Raw genomic sequence first — 15,941 nt, forward strand, 5'->3', positions numbered from 1 at the left:
GTCCATAATTGACCTAACTTTCAGTGATTTCAAAATGCTCTAAAATGGAAAATTCCTGTTTCCACAGGGTAATTCCACTTTAGATCAACAGTATACAACCCCACAGTGACACCATATCAATATCAAGTCATTCTGATTTTGCTTTCAAAAATAAAAGCCTTTTCAAATTGTCCATAATTGACCTAACTTTCAGTGATTTCAAAATGCTCTTAAATAGAATTTTGCTGTTTCCACAGGGTAATTCCACCTTAGATCAACAGTATACAACCCCACAGTGACACCATATCAATATCAAGTCATTCTAATTATGCCTTCCAAAATAAAAGCCTTTTCAAATTGTCCATAATTGACCTAACTTTCAGTGATTTCAAAATGCTCTTAAATAGAATTTTGCTGTTTCCACAGGGTAATTCCACTTTAGATCAACAGTATACAGCCCCACAGTGATACCATATCAATATCAAGTCATTCTGATTATGCCTTCCAAAATAAATGCCTTTTCAAATTGTCCATAATTGACCTACCTTTCAGTGATTTCAAAATGCTCTAAAATGAAAAATTCTTGTTTCCACAGGGTAATTCCACTTTAGATCAACAGTATACAACCCCACAGTGACACCATATCAATATCAAGTCATTCTGATTATGCCTTCCAAAATAAAAGACTTTTCAAATTGCCAAGATACGACCTACTCTTTTAAAGATTTCAAAATGCTCTAAAAGTGAAAATTGCTGTTTCCACAGGATAATTTCACTTTAGGTCAACAGTATACAACCTGACGATGTTACCACATCAATATCAAGTCATTCTGATTTTGCTTTCAAAAATAAAAGCATTTTCAAAATGCCCATATCTGACTTGATCCTGGAACAATTTCAAAATGCTCTAAAATGGAAAATTCCTGTTTCCACAGGGTAATTCCACCTTAGATCAACAGTATACAGCCCCACAGTGATACCATATCAATATCAAGTCATTCTGATTATGCCTTCCAAAATAAAAGACTTTTCAAATTGCCAAGATATGACCTACTCTTTTAAAGATTTCAAAATGCTCTAAAAGTGAAAATTGCTGTTTCCACAGGATAATTTCACTTTAGGTCAACAGTATACAACCTCACGATGTTACCATATCAATTTCAAGTAATTCTGATTATGCCTTCCAAAATAATGGCCTGTTGAAAATGCCCATAATTTACCTAACTTTCAGTGATTTCGGAATGCTCTAAAAAGGAAATTTTCTGTTTCCACAGAATAATTTCACTTTAAATCAACAGTATACAACCCCACAGAGATACGATGTTAAGATCAAGTCACTCTGATTTTGCCTTCCAAAATAAAAGTATTTTCAAATTGCCCATAGACGACCTACTCGTTTAACGATTTCAAAATGCTCTTAAATTGAAAGATGCTGTTTCCACAGGATAATTCCACTTTAGATCAACAGTATCCAACCCGACAGTAAAACCATGTAAATTTCATGTTGGTCTGATTTCGCCTTTCAAATTAATGGCCCGTCAAATTTGTCCATATGTGATATACTCTTTCAATTATTTCAGAATGTTTTAAAAATGAAAATTGCTGTTTCAACACATATTGGGTTTTCATTTTGAAAAGCAAAATCAGACTCAATTGATTATGACAGAATTGAATCATAAAGATGATGTAAAAGGAAGCTGAAATTGCCACTAGGTTGTAATTGATAGTACGTTTATATTTTAAGTCTGTGGAAAGATGTCATGGTTGGTTTGCAAGCTGTTTTGTAATTTCTTTATTTAGAATGACATCTTTCCACAGACTTAAAATATAAACGTACTATCAATTACAACCTAGTGGCAATTTCAGCTTCCTTTTACATCATCTTTATGATTCAATTCTGTCATAATCAATTGGCGAAATCAGACCAACATGAAATTTACATGGTTTTACTGTCGGGTTGGATACTGTTGATCTAAAGTGGAATTATCCTGTGGAAACAGCATCTTTCAATTCAAGAGCATTTTGAAATCGTTAAACGAGTAGGTCGTCTATGGGCAATTTGAAAATACTTTTATTTTGGAAGGCATAATCAGAATGACTTGATATTGATATGGTATCACTGTGGGGCTGTATACTGTTGATCTAAGGTGGAATTACCCTGTGGAAACAGGAATTTTCCATTTTAGAGCATTTTGAAATTGTTCCAGGATCAAGTCAGATATGGGCATTTTGAAAATGCTTTTATTTTTGAAAGCAAAATCAGAATGACTTGATATTGATGTGGTAACATCGTCAGGTTGTATACTGTTGACCTAAAGTGAAATTATCCTGTGGAAACAGCAATTTTCACTTTTAGAGCATTTTGAAATCTTTAAAAGAGTAGGTCGTATCTTGGCAATTTGAAAAGTCTTTTATTTTGGAAGGCATAATCAGAATGACTTGATATTGATATGGTAACATCGTGAGGTTGTATACTGTTGACCTAAAGTGAAATTATCCTGTGGAAACAGCAAAATTCTTTTTAAGAACATTTTGAAATCGTTAAAAAAGTAGGTCGTATATATGCTCAATTTGAAAGGGCATTTATTTTGGAAGGCATAATCAGAATGACTTGATATTGATATGGTATCACTGTGGGGCTGTATACTGTTGATCTAAGGTGGAATTACCCTGTGGAAACAGGAATTTTCCATTTTAGAGCATTTTGAAATTGTTCCAGGATCAAGTCAGATATGGGCATTTTGAAAATGCTTTTATTTTTGAAATCAAAATCAGAATGACTTGAAATTGATATGGTAACATCGTGAGGTTGTATACTGTTGAACTAAAGTGAAATTATCCTGTGGAAACAGCAAAATTCTGTTTAAGAACATTTTGAAATCGTCAAAAAAGTAGGCCGTATATGTTCAATTTGAAAGGGCATTTATTTTGGAAGGCAAAATCAGAATGACTTGATATTGATATGGTATCACTGTGAGGTTGTATACTATTGATCTAAAGTGGAATTACCCTGTGGAAACAAGAATTTTTCATTTTAGAGCATTTTGAAATCACTGAAAGTTAGGTCAATTGTGGACAATTTGAAAGGGCTTTTATTTTTGAAAGCAAAATCAGAATGACTTGATATTGATATGGTGTCACTGTGGGGTTGTATACTGTTGATCTAAGGTGGAATTATCCTGTGGAAACAGGAATTTTCCATTTTAGAGCATTTTGAAATCACTGAAAGGTAGGTCAATTATGGACAATTTGAAAAGGCTTTTATTTTTGAAAGCAAAATCAGAATGACTTGATATTGATATGGTATCACTGTGGGGCTTTATACTGTAAATACAGAGTGGAATTATCCTGTGGAAACAGGAATTTTCCATTTTAGAGCATTTTGAAATCACTGAAAGTTAGGTCAATTGTGGACAATTTGAAAGGGCTTTTATTTTTGAAAACAAAATCAGAATGACTTGATATTGATATGGTATCACTGTGAGGTTGTATACTGTTGATCTAAAGTGGAATTACCCTGTGGAAACAGGAATTTTCCATTTTATAGCATTTTGAAATCACAGAAAGTTAGGTCAATTGTGGACAATTTGAAAGGGCTTTTATTTTTGAAAGTAAAATCAGAATGACTTGATATTGATATGGTATCACTGTGAGGTTGTATACTGTTGATCTAAGGTGGAATTACCCTGTGGAAACAAGAATTTTTCATTTTAGAGCATTTTGAATCGTTAGAAGATTAAGTCAAATATCGGCAATTTCAAAGGGCCATTACTATGAAAAGCAAAATCAGAATGACTTGATATTGATATGGTATCACCGTGGGGTTGTATACTGTTGATCTAAAGTGGAATTACCCTGTGGAAACAGCAAAATTCTATTTAAGAGCATTTTGAAATCACTGAAAGTTAGGTCAATTATGGACAATTTGAAAAGGCTTTTATTTTTGAAAGCAAAATCAGAATGACTTGATATTGATATGGTATCACCGTGGGGTTGTATACTGTTGATCTAAAGTGGAATTACCCTGTGGAAACAGGAATTTTCCATTTTAGAGCATTTTGAAATCACTGAAAGGTAGGTCAACTATGGACAATTTGAAAAGTCTTTTATTTTGGAAGGCATAATCAGAATGACTTGATATTGATATGGTATCACTGTGGGGTTGTATACTGTTGATCTAAGGTGGAATTATCCTGTGGAAACAAGAATTTTTCATTTTAGAGCATTTTGAAATCACTGAAAGTTAGGTCAATTATGGACAATTTGAAAGGGCTTTTATTTTTGAAAGCAAAATCAGAATGTCTTGATATTGATATGGTAACATCGTGAGGTTGTATGCTGTTGATCTAAAGTGGAATTACCCTGTGGAAACAGGAATTTTCCATTTTAGAGCATTTTGAAATCACTGAAAGGTAGGTCAATTATGGACAATTTGAAAGGGCTTTTATTTTTGAAAGCAAAATCAGAATGACTTGATATTGATATGGTATCACTGTGGGGTTGTATACTGTTGATCTAAGGTGGAATTACCCTGTGGAAACAGGAATTTTCCATTTTAGAGCATTTTGAATCGTTAGAAGATTAAGTCAAATATCGGCAATTTCAAAGGGCCATTACTATGAAAAGCAAAATCAGAAAGAATTTATTTGATATGGTATTACTGTGAAAAAGACTGCGGTTGGAAAATGTTGATACAAAGTTCAAATAGTATTTGGAAATACGACTTTTGCTTTTAAGAGCATTATGAATTCATTGAAAGAGTAGTTCAAAAATGAAGATTCACAGGGCTTTTACTTTGAAATCCAAAATAAGATGGCCTTGACAGGGCACAATTAGGGTACAAGGCTGTGTCATGTAGATGTAACATTAGAGTTTCTAAAAAAAAAAAAAAGCCTAAATTATTATGTTATTATGTTCTTAACATATCTGTTAATTCACTCGAAGTTGGCTTTTATTTTGAAATCTGGTTTCCACATCCATTCCCGTAATACTTTGAAAACACAGGGAACGTAAAATCAACTGGAGGCTGGCTTGACTGCAAGTCTCGAATTGGAGGCTGGCTTGACACCAGTAGGAGAGGGCGGGGCGGCGGGGAGTCTCTGGCTGGCTGGAGCGGCATCTAATAACCAACTCGCAAAACAAAATAAAAACAACAAACAGATATTATGATACAGACTTATAATCTGCACCGATGTTTTTTCTAAATTCTATAAAGTGAGCGCGAGAGCCCTCGGTGCGCCTGCGCGCTGCTGAAGTCAAAATAAACTTTATTGTCATCTCCGCTACAGACAGTCCAGCATATAGAGAGACGAGACGACGAGGCTGCAGTTACAGCGGTGAAAGTAAACAAACAATAAATATAAGAAGAGTAAGAAAATAAATCTACACTTTAGGTAAAGGATCAATAACAATTTAAATTTATAATTTACAGTTTGATGATTTAAAGTCTCACACAACCCGTCAAAAGGGGCGGGGCCGGCTGCTTCCAAGTAGAGCACATTTCATTCATAATGATGTAAATCCAAGCCCATCATGGATTCACGATCTGAATCCTGGGTTGTGTGAAATCCCAGAAATCAACCTTAGACAAAGTGAATCTGTGAACTAAGGTGTAGGTCTGTTAGGTTAATTGTGGATAATGGCAGCTCATCCTGAACCAATCAGACTAAACTCCAAACAATACATTATGTTACAGATTTTAATATTAATTAGTCATTGTTACTTGTTGATTTGTCCTTTTCTCATTGTGTGACGAATTATGACGACTGTTTGGTAGCTGTTATTGTCTCTCTCTTCATGTGTGTTTCTCTGGTGAAACAATAGTTTTGTGTTAATGTTAGGGCTGCACGATTTTGCATAAAATGAGAATCACGATTTTTTGGCTTAGAATTGAGATCATGATTCTCTCATAAGAATAAATAAACATAAAAACAACAAACGTCTCACGTTTTGTTGTTGCAGCAAAATGTTGTCCTGCTTGAAATTCCGTCTCCACCGTTGCTCGACGCTGCGTGTACAGAGCAGGTAGTGCAACAATAGAAAAATAGTTGCGGGACGGCACTGTGTAGCGTTTGTCTAGGGTGTTGATCGTTTTCCTAAATCCCTCGTTTTGCACAGTGTTGATGGAGCCATATCTTTGGTCAGGTGATAAGTGATAGCCTCCGTAATGTCTTTGTGCCTGCGGGAGTTCGACGGGTATAGGGAAGCGCTGTATAAGGTTCCCGTTATTGATGTTTGGGTGGTTGACCGGGACGGATTTTCTCCTGTCACTTTCTCGTCATCCCTGACGTGCTCTCCGTTGTTGTTTCCCTGCTAATTTTAGCATCACACAGCACAGCTTCTGTATCACGTGGTATAAGGCTCCGCCCTTGTCATTTGTTGAGCAGGAAGAGTGAGCGCTTGTTTTTATGCAGAGTACGTCCCGGATCAAAATGTGAAGTTTTACAAATCACCACTCCTGTTATTCATGATGATTTCAATAACATCACATAATAACATGTAACATCCTGTAAGCACAGTCTGCCTGTGTCTTTTCTCTGCAAATGAACATTTTCAGCCAATATAGGTAATACATCAACATGGCTGCCGTGGCTAAGTTAGGAATATTTATAATGTCATTTCCAAAACTTGCATATGATCTGCAATTTGTAGCAGATCTACTGACTGTCACAGAGCAGCTGGAGCAGTCTCAAATGCAGGTCAGTCCACTGCTGCCACCTGTGGCCAAGTGCCATAGCTAATGCTGGATGAACTCGTGACACATCTGCACCTGTTTCTATGAACACATTGAGCAGAGTCTGAGTGGCTGCACTTACACTGGTGCATTCAAACATATTGAAAGATGCCAGCGATGTGGATTGTCAAGACTCAAACCAACCATTGAGCAAAGACAGCAGGGATCACTTGTTTCTGTTTGTTATACAGCCAGATTTACTCGTGACACACATGTGCAGCTGCTTTATCACCTATTCTGAATTTGTTTCAAGCACAATACATTTGTTACACATGTTGGGATATTGTATTTGTTTTAAATGTTATATCCCTATGTGGTATGTGACTTGTGTTGCCATGACGCCAGGTCTCTCTTGGAAATGAGATTTTTAATCTCAATGAGATTTTTTTTTTACCTGGATAAATAAAGGACTAATTCGTAACTTTCAGTGTTTTCCGGTCTTCCAAAAGAAGAAAAAGCTTCAACTACATGACATGCAGTTGTGTATTTGTTTTCACCTTATCATACACTTGAAGTTTTACAAATCACCACTTCTTTAGTGAATATCATTTCAGTCTCAGACAATCTCGTTTCTCTTACAGAGGTTGAATGCACCTTCTGCGGATGGCGGTACCACACAGTGTGCGTGGACTTCCCCTGCACAGAAGGCAAATGCTGTGAATGCTAAATAAACAGAAACAAATGATCCCTGTTGTCTTTGCTTGATGATTGGTTTGAGTCTTGACAATCCACATTGCTGGCGTTGCATCTTTCAATGGCAGCAATGGCAGGTATCAGTGCTCAAACCTTTTGTGTTTGTTTCCAACAAGTTGCCCACCTCGGGAAACAAAAATGTGTTCTTTTACTTGTCAGATGAACATATGAGCCACTTTGACTCTTCAGTGCAGTGTGGAGCCTAACAAAGATCTGTTTTGTGTCCCAGCTGATCAGCAGGAGGAGGAGAGTCTGACGGAGCAGCAGAGGAACATTTTCAGCTACTTGGATTCAGCTCAGCCACTACAGAGGAAACAATGAGCTCAACACAGAAGGTGACAGACAGAGCAGGACCATATGACCAAAGATATTTATCACCATATACATTTGAACATTTGCCATAACGATGTAGCTGACGATAGAATTGACACCAGACAAAATACTTTACAGCTGCACAACTTTATTAAAAACCCATCAATGTATTTTCACTGAAACAAGCAGCTGTTGTTTATGTGCATTAAAGTTATATAAAAATGTAACAGTGCAAATGCAAATTCCTCACTGACAGTTTAACCAAAAGGCGTTTCCAGTGGAAACTGGCCGACACATCCTGAGCATAACCATGTATAATATCCACTAAACTTCAGAAGAGGTTATACAGTCGTGGCCAAAAGGTTTGAGAATTGCATAAATATTGGAACCTGGAGAAGTTGCTGCTTAAGTTTTTATAATAGCATTTTGCCTGCACTCCAGAATGTTATGAGGAGTGATCAGATGAACTGCATCGTCCTTCTTTGCCATGAAAACGAACTTAATCCCCAAAAAGCCTTACCACTGCATTTCATTGCTGTCATCAAAGGACCTGCTGAGACCATTTCAGTGATCGTCTTCTTAACTCAGGTGAGAATGTTGGCGAGCACGAGGCTGGAGATCATCATGGCTGTATCCCGATTCAGGTTCTGCAGCTTTAAAGTCCTCAAGGGCCGCGTACTCAAAGACCGCTAAGGCCGAAGTGCTGACTTCTGCTAAATGGGTCAAACTGGGCAGAAAGTCTACAAACACATAACATCCTTATAGAATATGATGTAACACTATAGATCAACTTAGCTCAGAATATATAAAGCATATAAACAGTTACAGCAATGTGATGCAACAAACACAGCAGCTACTGATCCAAAATACTCAAAGCTTCATAGAACTGAAACCAACATTTATTTTAGCTCCATTCTGCTGCTGATACAGACTTTAGGTTTCTGAACATTAAACTTGTTGCTGCCTTTCATAGTGTGTAACTTGAAGGCCCTGAGTAATTTCTCCCACACTGGAAACACTGGGATGATCACATTATTTGAACATTACCTAATAAGACTGATTCAGGACAGACAGTTATGTTAAACTTTCCTAGCAGTCCTTCACAAACAGGGAACAGTCTGTCTATTCTCTCCATCTGTCAGCTGCTGCTGGCTCTTCCTCCTCCTCTTCCTCACACACTGCTGAGTTTGTCCTGGTGGATCATCAGGGCTGCAAAGCCTCACAGATGATGTGCAGCAGTGGGTCCCTCAGTCTGTCCTCACTCTGGACACTTGCAGTCGTCACACATGGAAATCAAATGTGTGATAAGCTGCAGGATTCAAACACAAGTGTAACTTATAAACACATGTTCATACTTTTATTCCACAATCAGAGAGAAAGAAACAGAGAGAGAGTGCAGGACAGACAGACAGGTGACAGTCTCAGGTGTACACACTGCTACACAACAGCACCAGAGAAGCAGGATTTAGTGTTTGTGTTATTACGAGTGTAAACAAGAAGAGTTCCAGATGGTGCAGTGGACACATGTGTGACTGCTGTGATTAAAGCATCTTTCTTTCAGCTTAACGAGTGAACCGTCAGCTCGTTCAAACACACGTTAAAGTCCGTTTGGCTCGACACCACCGAACAGAGGCAGCAATATAACATAGCTAACATTAACAGTGCAGTGAATCCTGCTTGTGCCGTGATATTCAGGACTGCAAACCGAGCAGCATCACTGACTTTCAGCTTGTTGTGTTCGTGGATATATGACTGACTTTAATTATCCACAAAATCATCACATTCTCTGTCAGATTAAGGTCGACTATTGAACGGCGTATATTTTAAAGGCTTTAAAACCAAGTTAACGCTGAAAGTACAAACATCACTAATGTCACATAACTCTGCTGACAAGGCATAGCTATGGCTATGAAATGCTCTTTGTGTATCGCTTCTTCATTATGAAAGATGTCATTAATGCACTAGTAATGTCTCATCTGGAGTATTGTTCAATCATTTGGTCAGCAGCTAATAAGACAGATCTTAACAGACTTCAGTTAGTCCAGAATAAGGCGTCCAGATTAGTGTGAAGATGTTCATACTATACTAATATTGATAAAATGCATAATAACCTTTCTTGGCTTCCTGTACAGGCTAAAATATTCTATGGCTTACTTGTAGTTCTAAAGAAAGCAATTCTGTTAAACACACCACATTTATTCTGCTCAGCTGCAGTATCCAGATGAAATACATCATCATATTACACAGTTTTCAACAAGCTGCAATTTAGTAAATGCTCGAGTTAAAAGTAACATTTTGTAAAACTGTTACATTTAGAGCAACTTTTAAGTGGAATAAGTTGCCTTAAAAAATTAGAGAATTATTCAAAACTTCAATGAACACTTAAAAGCCGATTTACAGAGCTTTTAGTTGTTGTAAATATTGTAAGACATGATTTGTTTTTGAAATTTGTGTAATGTGCCTCAATGTTATTGATATCAATATTATTGATTGCTTATATTTTAACAATTGTGAAACCTCACTGTGGATGTAAGAGTGAAATTATGTGGATATCTTGAATCCACTTTATTGTGTAATATTTTATGTGAGTATTTGACGGAAGACGAGCAACATCTGTTGTGGAAGCTAACGGGGTTCCTTTAGAATAAACAAACACAGGATTTATTATCACTGAATAATTATGTATAAATCTATACAAATTATAGAAATATGTAATAGGAAACAACAAAATGATCTAAATTATAAAATAGTGTGTGTGTGCGTGTGTGTGTGTGTGTGTGTGTGTGTGTGTACAATCAGGAGGGATGGGCATGATTTTAGTGTTTGAACAGTCATGAATTATCTTTAACAGCAGGTTGGATGTAATGTGTTAGAACTACCAGCAGGTGGGGATAAGAGACCTTTAAGGTGTTTGGTGCCACGCTCCACCTTCAGGTTTAAAACTAGTGTTAATGGAGTTTGAAGGTTGAGTTTGTTCCACGACTGCATTTCACTCACTGCCTCTGTTTGTATCTCTGTCACTGCAGGACCAACATAGAGCCAGAAGTCAGCGCTCTCAGGAGGCCGACAAACCTCACAGAAGAAAGGGAGAGAAAAAACACACCTGTGACGAGTGTGGGAAGGGTTTTACTGTGAGGGCTAAACTAAAACAGCATCAGGTCATCCACACTGGAGAGAGACCGTTCAGCTGTGACTTGTGTGGAAAGTCTTTTTCCTGGAAGGGTTACCTAAAAAGACACCAACTCATCCACAGTGGAGTTAAAGCGTACAGCTGTGATCAGTGTGGCAGAGCTTTTACTCAAAGTAGCAACTTACAGAAGCATCTAGTTACCCACTCTGGAATTAAGCCATACAGCTGTGATCAGTGTGGCAGAGCTTTTACTCGCATGAGCCACTTACAGAGTCATCTAGTTACCCACTCTGGAATTAAGCCATACAGCTGTGATCAGTGTGGCAGAGCTTTTACTCGCATGAGCCACTTACAGAGTCATCTAGTTACCCACTCTGGAATTAAGCCATACAGCTGTGATCAGTGTGGGAAGGGTTTTACTGTGAGGGCTAAACTAAAACGGCATCAGGTCATCCACACTGGAGAGAGACCGTTCAGCTGTGATTTGTGTGGAAAGTCTTTTTCCTTGAAGGATTCCCTAAAACAACACCAACTCATCCACAGTGGAGTTAAAGCGTACAGCTGTGATCAGTGTGGCAGAGCTTTTAGTCACAGTAGCCACTTACAGAGGCATCTAGTTACCCACTCTGGAATTAAGCCATACAGCTGTGACGAGTGTGGGAAGGGTTTTACTGTGAGGGCTAAACTAAAACAGCATCAAGTCATCCACTCTGGAGAGAGACTGTTCAGCTGTGACTTGTGTGGAAAGTCTTTTTCCTTCAAGGGTTCCCTAAAAACACACCAACTCATCCACAGTGGAGTTAAGCCATACAGCTGTGATCAGTGTGGCAGAGCTTTTACTCAAAGTAGCCACTTACAGAAGCATCTAGTTACCCACTCTGGAATTAAGCCATACAGCTGTGACGAGTGTGGGAAGGGTTTTACTGTGAGGGCTTCACTAAAACAGCATCAGGTCATCCACACTGGAGAGAGACCGTTCAGCTGTGACTTGTGTGGCAAGGGTTTTACTCTGAAAGCTTCACTAAAACAGCATCAGGTCATCCACACTGGAGAGAGACCGTTCAGCTGTGACTTGTGTGGGAAGGGTTTTACTCTGAAAGCTTCACTAAAACAGCATCAGGTCAGCCACACTGGAGAGAGACCGTTCAGCTGTGACTTGTGTGGAAAGTCTTTTTCCTTCAAGCCTTCCCTAAAACAACACCAACTCATCCACAGTGGAGTTAAAGCGTACAGCTGTGATCAGTGTGGCAGAGCTTTTACTCACAGTAGCAGCTTACAGAGGCATCTAGTTACCCACTCTGGAATTAAGCCATACAGCTGTGATCAGTGTGGCAGAGCTTTTACTCACAGTAACAGCTTACAGAGTCATCTAGTTACCCACTCTGGAATTAAGGCATACAGCTGTGACATCTGTGGAAAAACTTTCAGCCAGAGAGGGAGCCGAAATACACACCTACGCATTCACACCAGACATGATGTGTACTGCTGTGAACAGTGTGGCAAATACTGGCGACGTTCAGGATACAAATGTTGAAGGACTGACTTACACTGTCTTTGTGTCTTTGTTTAGAAGCAGAGCGACACAGATGGATCCAGTTCTCAACCCTGTCATCACTGTGGTGGTGGGAAAGACTTTCATTGTGACCTCTGTGGAAAAACTTTCAGTTGGCAAAAGACCCTAAAAAGACATCAACGTAGACACACTGGAGACAAACGGAAATACTGCAAAGAATGTGGGAGAAGCTTCACCACACCAAGTGATTTAAAACAACATGAACTGATTCACAGTGGGGTTAAAAAGCACCTCTGTGATCAGTGTGGGTCATCCTTCACCACTGCAGGTCAGCTTAAATCACACAAACGAGTCCACACAGGAGAGAAACCACACAAGTGCAGACACTGTGAGAGAAGCTTCTCACAGTCAGGTCATCGTAACATTCATGAACGTACACACATGGAAGGAAACTACAGCTGTGACCAGTGTGACAAGAGCTTCAGGAATCTCAGTTCATACTCTGCACACAAACGATCCCACGTTACTAATAAACTGTTTCACTGTTACCAATGTGCCCAAACATTCACCTCATTGTCTGCTCTGTGCAAACATCAGCGCGATCACTCAGGGCTGAAATCACTCCCATCACTGGATCACAGTGAATCTGAAGACACAGAAAGATCCTCTGGTTTCTGTGTCAGACTCAAAAAGCTTGAGATCAGGCTCCACAGAGTTCAGATAGAATCATTTAAACTTGTGTTGAACTGAACTGGTTGCTGGGCTGAACTTCTACATAATACAGATCTACATGGGATCTTCTTTTCTGTTTTTTACTGAGTCAGTTTTGTCCTTTTTTCTCTGTCCTGATTTTGCTCGTCTGTAAATGATTGAAACTCAGTCAAATAGTTCATTGTTCTCCAGCAAAACGTTTTGGAAACTCATGTTTAACCTTTAAAACTCTGACATGTTTTAGCACACAAGGCTTAATCGGGGAGTTCACTCATGATTGGACCATGAGAACAAAGGTTTTTAGTTCTTTCAAAGAGAGTCTTGGAGATGTTTGATGTTTCTGTTTTTCTGAAACCACCTGAAAGAAAAACTATTTTTCTTGCTTTATGTAGTGTGGAAGTTTTTAATGTTTCTTCATCTGTGATGTTCTTGAATGTGTTCACGTGAAGATGGTACAAATAAACTGTCCTTTCAGCTTTAGCTCCTAATTTATTCATTATTTATGGATGTAGCACAGCAGCCGTCTCTTGATTAACACATGGAGGGCTCGGGATCTGATGGTGTCGTCTCCCTAATTTGCCCACTCAGTAAATCTCACTCATGGCCAAGAAATTGAAATAAACCTTGTTTCCCTGCTGGATAGTGATCCACTGTAACTCTGCTCCTCCTTCCTGTTTAGGATTTCTGTGGCTGAAGTAAAATTCCCTCCATCCATCACTTATCCCAGCTAACCCAAAGTGAAATAAAGTTTTGCTCGTCTTAAAAAAGCATTACAATAATGGGCATTACCAATGCAAACTGAATGATACAGAAGATGAAAGAAGAGACTTTGATCAGTTAATAAAGCTCATGATCTTGATTTATTGTGGCTGCTACACAGATACTTCTGGGTCACTTTTCTCAGTTAGGAACCTTCCTCACCAAACTGACTGTTGGACCACACCCCTGGTTTTATGAGAAATTATTTCAGCCATGATTTCTCTTCCTGTATTTCAGAGTAAAGACTGAAGTGACAAATGGAAGCATGTTTAAAAAACACAATGTGAGAGAGACGTTGAGGTCCTTAGAAGTTACCCTGGGTTTTTCTGTCACCCTGCTAGATGTTACACACCTTGTTATTGGACTGATTTCTACTGCTGGGCCCTATTTCAAGAAGCCGGTTTAGAAAACTCAGAGTGAAAAACGATACTCAGGGTTGAGTAACCCCGAACTGTCCAACTCGGAATATTCGGTTTCAGAAAGGCTGATAACAATTAGTTCAATCAACGCGAAGTTGCTTTAACCCCAAGTTAAGCACGCGCACGAGGATACATAAAGCCCTGATTAGTGGAGTAGTGGAGCACAGATTAAGCAAGTCACCATGGAGACGGAGGGAAAGAAGGCGCGGTCAATGTATTTTACAGCGCTTGAGGCTGAAATTCTGATGGCAGCATATGCCGATAACATGCGGAATTTTGCGGAAAAAAAGTAACACAGCCACAGCTGCAAAAGAAAGGGAGCATGCATGGCAAAACATAGCCGACAGAGTCAATGCGTGAGTGTTAATTTAAACATTGATCTAGGGATTTCCACCCATTTAACACGTCATTTTATTATATTTTATTTTATTTTTTATTTTATACATTTTATTTTGTGATGTGATGTGAGAGCAGGTGCAACCCAACAGGCCCCAAACGTTCCTAGCAGCAAGTAAAAATGAAATATAAAAATATAGTCCAAACAGGTAAGGTGTAATTGTATTACGAGCCATAGTGCTTGGTCTGTTTGTCCCATGTAAATCAATTGCAGTTAGAGGCTACATTAATTTTCTTTCTGTGAGCACTTATTGCAATTATCTGAGCACATTACAAGTACATATTTGCTTAATCTGTATGCTCAAATGTACCCATTATAGCCACTAGAAAAAAAGCAGAGGCCCGAAAAACAGGTGGGGGTCCTCCACCACCACCACTCACAGAGGCTGAGTAGTTGGCTTCCACATTTGTGATAATGTTGGCATCACATATGATCTTCACAGTGCAGAGAACACAAATTAGCATCCATTACTATAATGAAATAATTTGTTAGTTTGAAATGCTACAGGGAACTATGTACCTGTACATTAATGCTGTGGAAAGACTTCCTGTTCACATAGTCTCCTTCATTTACTGAAGGAGCAATGATTGGAATGTGAGTGCCATCTATACACGCCTGGGAACCGTGAGAATAAATGTAAAATTTAAGTAGTAGTTCAAGTATCACCACATCATGTATTAAGTTTTGTTCATCCTGATACCTGCAATTTTGTGGAATCTCTCTTTGATAAATCTTGTGGGTCTATGACCGGGGAACACCACAAACGAGTGCAGGAGACGTTTCAGTGCAACTGTAACATTCCTGACTGCCCGACAGACGGTAGCCTTGGAAACGTGCTCAGCGTCATCAATATTATACAGAAAGCTCCCGTTTGCAAAAAAATGCAATACAAATAATATGTACAGAACTGAGAGAATGTCCACAATGTGTCACATGAGCAATATTAGGCCTGAGGATGTTATTCAAATAAATTATAGATTGTGCTGAAAAACGGTAACGTTCGCACAGAAAATCATCAGGAAATGGTAAAATGTCCAAACGCGCTCTAATCACTCTCTCCCGGCGGAGAGCTCTGCGGAGAATTTGGGCTTCAACATCTACTGGCTCTTCAAGGAAGGGGCACGCCATGTCTGACACTTCCTACAGTCAGGTTTCCGACAAAGAGGCGGAGAAAGTCAGGGTTAGTTGGAGTAAACCTGCTGGGGAGCAGGTTAGCTTCACGGAGTGTCATAGTAACTCAGTCAGAATTAATCTAAACTTGCTTTGTGAAACCGAAAACCCAGAGTTTTCGTTAA

General features: G+C 38.7%; 1 protein-coding gene across 1 annotated transcript in view; it reads left to right on the forward strand.

Annotated features, from left to right (window-relative positions):
• Positions 1-15,941, forward strand: part of LOC146634425 (NACHT, LRR and PYD domains-containing protein 12-like) — a 106,126-nt gene that overhangs the window by 56,189 nt on the left and 33,996 nt on the right. The gene's annotated exons all lie outside the window — the stretch shown is intronic.

This window comes from Diplotaxodon limnothrissa, linkage group LG3 (assembly GCF_057381915.1).
Source record: "Diplotaxodon limnothrissa isolate DT_005_m linkage group LG3, D_limnothrissa_male_GT1.1, whole genome shotgun sequence".
NCBI classification, from domain to species: Eukaryota; Metazoa; Chordata; class Actinopteri; order Cichliformes; family Cichlidae; genus Diplotaxodon; species Diplotaxodon limnothrissa.